General features: G+C 44.9%; 2 non-coding genes across 2 annotated transcripts; both read right to left on the bottom strand.

Moving 5' to 3' along the window:
* Window positions 1-786: 786 nt before the first annotated feature.
* Window positions 787-881, bottom strand: trnai-uau (transfer RNA isoleucine (anticodon UAU)). Its single transcript has 2 exons — window positions 844-881; window positions 787-822 (listed from the first exon to the last, which is right to left on the bottom strand). It is a non-coding gene; the product is annotated as a tRNA-Ile (tRNA).
* Window positions 882-5404: 4523 nt separating this feature from the next.
* On the bottom strand, window positions 5405-5499 carry trnai-uau (transfer RNA isoleucine (anticodon UAU)). The gene is made up of 2 exons: window positions 5462-5499; window positions 5405-5440 (listed from the first exon to the last, which is right to left on the bottom strand). It is a non-coding gene; the product is annotated as a tRNA-Ile (tRNA).
* Between the last annotated feature and the right edge of the window lie 586 nt (window positions 5500-6085).

Here is a 6085-nt window from a genome sequence, read left to right as displayed (position 1 = left end):
GATAGGTACATGGATGATGGTAGAATGAAGGGTTTGGAGGTAGTTTGATCTTAGGGTAGGTTAAAGAGTCGGCACAACATCGTGGGCCGAAGGGCCTGTACTGTGCTGTACTGTTCTATGTTCTTTGATATGAGGGTCCTTGAGAGAGTTCAGAGGAGATTTAGCAGAAGGGTTCCAGGGATGGAGCATTTTAGTTACAAGGTTAGGTTAGCATCCGCAGTATTTTGCTTTTATTTTAGGTTGGCAGAGCTGGGGTTGTTCTCCTTAGAACAAAAGAGATTGAGGGGAGATTTAATAGCAGTAGACAAGATTATGACAGGCTTGGATAAGTTAGACAAGGAAAAATTGTTCCCATTAACAGACTGCACAAGGAGTAGTGACCACAATTTGCCAGTTCTGTGGAAAAAAAGGATGTGGGGGAGTATGAGGAAGCACTGTTTTTATATCTCAAGTGATAATGACCTGGAACTCGCTGCCCACAAGAGTGGTGGAAGCAGAAATTATCAATGCCTTCAGGAGGAATTCTGAGAAAAGCAGACTTGCAGGGCTATGGGCATCGAGCCTGACTGCGTTGCTCTGTGCAGAGATGGCATGGACCGAGTTGTCTCCTTCTCTGCTGGAAATAACTATGAAGTTTTGCAGTGTTCTCACCACACGTGGCTCCTGTTCCTTTGATGTCACATCACAGATCCATTGTTCCCCTTCTTCTGGCCAGTTCAGACTAATGAATGACTGCTCTCTGCACTGGACAGCTGTTTCTCATTGCACCCCGTTTCTAAAAGTCTATGCTCCAGGTGAGGCTCGAACTCACAACCTCGGCATAGCTCATTAATTGCACTGCTGTATAAGTACCACGCGCTTACCGATTGCGCCACTGGAGCCACATCGCTCCCCTTATAGTATGGCGAATTGTAGGCAAGTTAGCTGAACATCAGTCGTCTGGAAAATGTCCGAATCTGTCATGAAGGAAGTGTGAACAAGCACTTGGAAAATCATTGTCTGATCAAACATAGTCAACATGTTTTTACCGAATGGAAATCTTGATTGACAGATTTATTCCAGAATTCTGAGGATGTAACTGAAAGGGCAGGAATGTAGTATAATTGGATTTCCAAAAGGCATTCGGTAAGATTAATACATTAGATAAAGGCTCATGGAATTGAAGTAATATATTAACATGCAAGGAGGACTTAGAGGTAAACAGACAGAAAGCAACGAGTAGGGATAAATGGAGCATTTTCAAGATATTAGACTGCACCTCGTGGAGTGCCTCAAGGATCAGTGCTGGGGCCAAAGCTTTGTCCAATACGGAGAGTGTGGTGGAAGCGGATTCGGTCCTGGGTTGAAGAGAAGATTGGTCCTTATCATCATTGATGCCAGCCTCGAGAGAATTCCATTAAATCCACATGCTGTCAAGAGACGGGTGAAAGCACTAAATATAGAAAACACGATGGGCCCTGACACAATTCCAACTGTCATACTGAAGACCTGTGCTCTAGAACCAGCTGTGGCCTGAGAGACGCTGTTTCAGTATAATTGCAAAACGCACATCTTCCTGACAATGCGCAATTTGCCCAGCTATGTCCTGTCTACAAAAATCGGGAAAAGTCCAATCCGCCCATTAACGACCCCATCAGTCTACTCACAATCATCAGCAAAGTTGTGGAAGGTATCGTTGACAGTGCTATCAATAAACAATTACTCAGTAACACATCGTTGACCGATGCTCAGTTTGGGTTCCACCAGGGGCACGCAATTCCAGACTTCATTACAACCTTGACCAAACATGGAAAATAGAGCTGTTTTCAAGAGGTGACAGTGACTGAAATTGACATAAAAATAACATTAGACCTAGTATGGGATCAAGGAGCCCGAGCTAAACTGGAGGCAATGGGAAAGAGGGGGAAAATGCTCCACGAGATGACGTCTTACCTAACATAAAGGTATATCCCAGGGGGAGTGTTTGCTCGAGTGGTTGGGGGGGATTGAACTAAAATGGCAGGGGGATTGGAAACTTTGCAAGGAGTCAGAGGAAGGGGGAATCAAGGACAAGAACAAAAGACATTAAGGGGAATAAGAAAAGTGATAGGCAGAGAAATCAAGGGCCTGAATCAAACAGGGCCACAGTGAAAAATAGTGGGAAGGAGACAAGCAACGTAAAAAAGACAAGCCTTAAGGCTTTGTGACTTAACGTGTGGAGTATTAACAATCTTCTTCTTTGGCCTCCTTGTCTCGGGAGACAATGGGTAAGCGCCTGGAGGTGGTCAGTGGTTTGTGGAACAGCGCCTGGAGTGGCGGAAAAGGCCAATTCGAGAGTGACAGACTCTTCCACATGTGCTGCAGATAAAATTGGTTGTCGGGGCTGTTACGCAGTTGGCTCTCCCCTTGCACTTCTGACTTTTTTCCTGCCAACTGCTACAACAGGCCATAGATAGGATCGTAGAATGGACAGAATGGTGGCAGATAGAATTTTATCCTCACAAGTGTGAAGTGATGCATTTTAACAGAAGAATTAAGAAGAGGCAATGTAGACGTCATAGCATAGTTCTAAAGAGTGTGCTGGAACAGAGTGACCTGGGAGTGCTGGTGCATAGATCTTTGAAGGTGGCAAGATATACTGAGAGAATAGTTAGTAAAGCATAAGGAATCTTAGGCTTAATAAAAAGAAGTACTCAGTACAATTATGGTGAACCTTTATAAAGCTCTGGTTAGCCACAAATCTGTCCTGTTCTTGTCACCACATTTCAGGAACAATAAAGGTAGGGGAGGTCCTTAATGAATCCTTTGCTTCAGTATTCACGAGTGAGAGGGACCTTGTCGTTTGTGAGGACAGCGTGGAACAGGCTGATATGCTCGAACAGGTTGATGTTAAGCAGGAGGATGTGCTGGAAATTTTGAAAGACATGATGATAGATAAGTCCCCGGGGCCATAAGGGATATACCCAAGGTTATTACGGGAAGCGAGGGAAGAATTTGCCGCGGCTTTGGCGATGATTCAGTTTAGTTCAGAGATACAGCACTGAAACAGGCCCTTCGGCCCATCGAGTCTGTGCCGACCATCAACCACCCATTTATACTAATCCTACACTAATCCCATATTCCTACCACATCCCCACCTGTCCCTATATTTCCCTATCACCTACCTATACTAGGGGCAACTTATAATGGCCAATTAACCTATCAACCTGCAAGTCTTTGGCATGTGGGAGGAAACCGGAGCACCCGGAGGAAACCCACGCAGACACAGGGAGAACTTTGACGATCTTTGCGTCCTCACTGTCCACTGGAGTGGTACAAGATGATTGGAGGGTGGCAAATGTTATTCCCTTGTTCAAGAAAGGGAATAGGGATAACCCTGGGAATTACAGACCAGTCAGTCTTACGTTGGTGGTGGGCAAATTATTGGAGAGGATTCTGAGAGACAGGATTTATGATTATTTGTAAAAGCATAGTTTGATTAGAGATAATAAGCATGACTTTGTGAGGGGCAGGTCATGCCTCACAAGCCTTATTGAATTCTTTGAGGATGTGACAAAACACATTGATGAAGGAAGAGCAGTGGATGTGGTGTATATGGATTTTAGCACGGCGTTTGATAAGGTTCCCCATGGTAGGCTCATTCAGAAAGTAAGGAGGCATGGGATACAGGGAAATATCGCTGTCTGGATACAGAATTGGCTGGCCCATAGAAGACAGAGTGTGGTAGTAGGTGGAAAGTATTCAGCCTGGAGCTCGGTGACCAGTGGTGTTCCGCAGGGATCTGTTCTGAGACTTCTGCTCTTTGTGATTTTTATAAATGACTTGGATGAGGAAGTGGAAGGTTGGGTTAGTAATTTTGCCGATGACACAAAGGTTGCTGGAGTTGTGGATAGTGTGGAGGGCTGTTGTAGGTTGCAACGGGACATTGACAGGATGCAGAGCTGGGCTGAGAAGTGGCAGATGGAGTTCAACCTGGAAAAGTGTGAAGTGATTCATTTTGGAAGGTCGAATTTGAATGCAGAATACAGGCTTAAAGACAGGATTCTTGGCAGTGTGGAGGAACAGAGGGATCTTGGGGTCCATGTCCATAGATCCCTCAAAGGTGCCACCCAAGTTGATAGGTTTGTTAAGAAGGCATATGGTGTGTTGGCTTTCATTAACAGGGGGATTGAGTTTAAGAGCAGCGAGGTTATGCTGCAACTCTATAAAGCCCTGGTTAGACCACACTTTGAATATTGTGTTCACTTCTGGTCGCCTCATTATAAGAAGGATGTGGAAGCTTTAGAGAGTTTGCAGAGGAGATTTAGCAGGATGCTGCCTGGAATGGAGGGCATGTCTTATGCAGAAAGGTTGAGGGAGCTCGGGCTTTTCTCATTGGAGCGAAGAAGGATGAGAGGTGACTTGATAGAGGTGTATAAGATGATGAGAGGCATAGATAGAGTGGATAGCCAGAGACTTTTTCCCAGGGCAGAAAGGGCTATCACCAGGGGGCATAATTTTAAGGTGACAGGAGGAAGGTTTAGAGGAGATGTCAGAGGTAGGTTCTTTACACGGAGAGTGGTGGGTGCGTGGAATGCACTGCCAGCGGTGGTAGTAGAAGCAGATACATTAGGGACATTTAAGCAACTCTTGGATAGGTACATGGATGATGGTAGAATGAAGGGTATGGAGGTAGTTTGATCTTAGGGTAGGTTAAAGAGTCGGCACAACATCGTGGGCCGAAGGGCCTGTACTGTGCTGTACTGTTCTATGTTCTATGTTCTTTGATATGAGGGTCCTTGAGAGAGTTCAGAGGAGATTTAGCAGAAGGGTTCCAGGGATGGAGCATTTTAGTTACAAGGTTAGGTTAGCATCCGCAGTATTTTGCTTTTATTTTAGGTTGGCAGAGCTGGGGTTGTTCTCCTTAGAACAAAAGAGATTGAGGGGAGATTTAATAGCAGTGTACCAGATTATGACAGGCTTGGATAAGTTAGACAAGGAAAAATTGTTCCCATTAACAGACTGCACAAGGAGTAGTGACCACAATTTGCCAGTTCTGTGGAAAAAAAGGATGTGGGGGAGTATGAGGAAGCACTGTTTTTATATCTCAAGTGATAATGACCTGGAACTCGCTGCCCACAAGAGTGGTGGAAGCAGAAATTATCAATGCCTTCAGGAGGAATTCTGAGAAAAGCAGACTTGCAGGGCTACGGGCATCGAGCCTGACTGCGTTGCTCTGTGCAGAGATGGCATGGGCCGAGTTGTCTCCTTCTCTGCTGGAAATAACTATGAAGTTTTGCAGTGTTCTCACCACACGTGGCTCCTGTTCGTTTGATGTCACATCACAGTTCTATTGTTCCCCTTCTTCTGGCCAGTTCAGACGAATGAATGACTGCTCTCTGCACTGGACAGCTGTTTCTCATTGCACCCCGTTTCTAAAAGTCTATGCTCCAGGTGAGGCTCGAACTCACAACCTCGGCATAGCTCATTAATTGTACTGCTGTATAAGTACCACGCGCTTACCGATTGCGCCACTGGAGCCACATTGCTCCCCTCATAGTATGGCGAATTGTAGGCAAGTTAGCTGAACATCAGTCGTCTAGAAAATGTCCGAATCTATCATGAAGGAAGTATGAACAAGCACTTGGAAAATCATTGTCTGATCAAACAAAGTCAACATGTTTTTACCGAATGGAAATCTTGATTGACAGATTTATTCCAGAATTCTGAGGATGTAACTGAAAGGGCAGGAATGTAGTATAATTGGATTTCCAAAAGGCATTTGGTAAGATTAATACATTAGATAAAGGCTCATGGAATTGAAGTAATATATTAACATGCAAGGAGGACTTAGAGGTAAACAGACAGAAAGCAACGAGGAGGGATAAATGGAGCATTTTCAAGATATCAGACTGCAACTCGTGGATCAGTGCTGGGGCCAAAGCTTTGTCCAATACGGAGAGTGTGGTGGAAGCGGATTCGGTCCTGGGTTGAAGAGAAGATTGGTCCTTATCATCATTGATGCCAGCCTCGAGAGAATTCCATTAAATCCACGTGCTGTCAAGAGACGGGTGAAAGCACTGAATATAGAAAACACGATGGGCCCTGACACAATTCCAACTGTCAT

The sequence above is a fragment of the Heterodontus francisci genome, chromosome 34 (genome assembly GCF_036365525.1).
Source record: "Heterodontus francisci isolate sHetFra1 chromosome 34, sHetFra1.hap1, whole genome shotgun sequence".
Taxonomy (NCBI): Eukaryota; Metazoa; Chordata; class Chondrichthyes; order Heterodontiformes; family Heterodontidae; genus Heterodontus; species Heterodontus francisci.
Note: the sequence above shows the minus strand (reverse complement) of the source record. Positions and strands in the feature narration are given on the sequence as shown.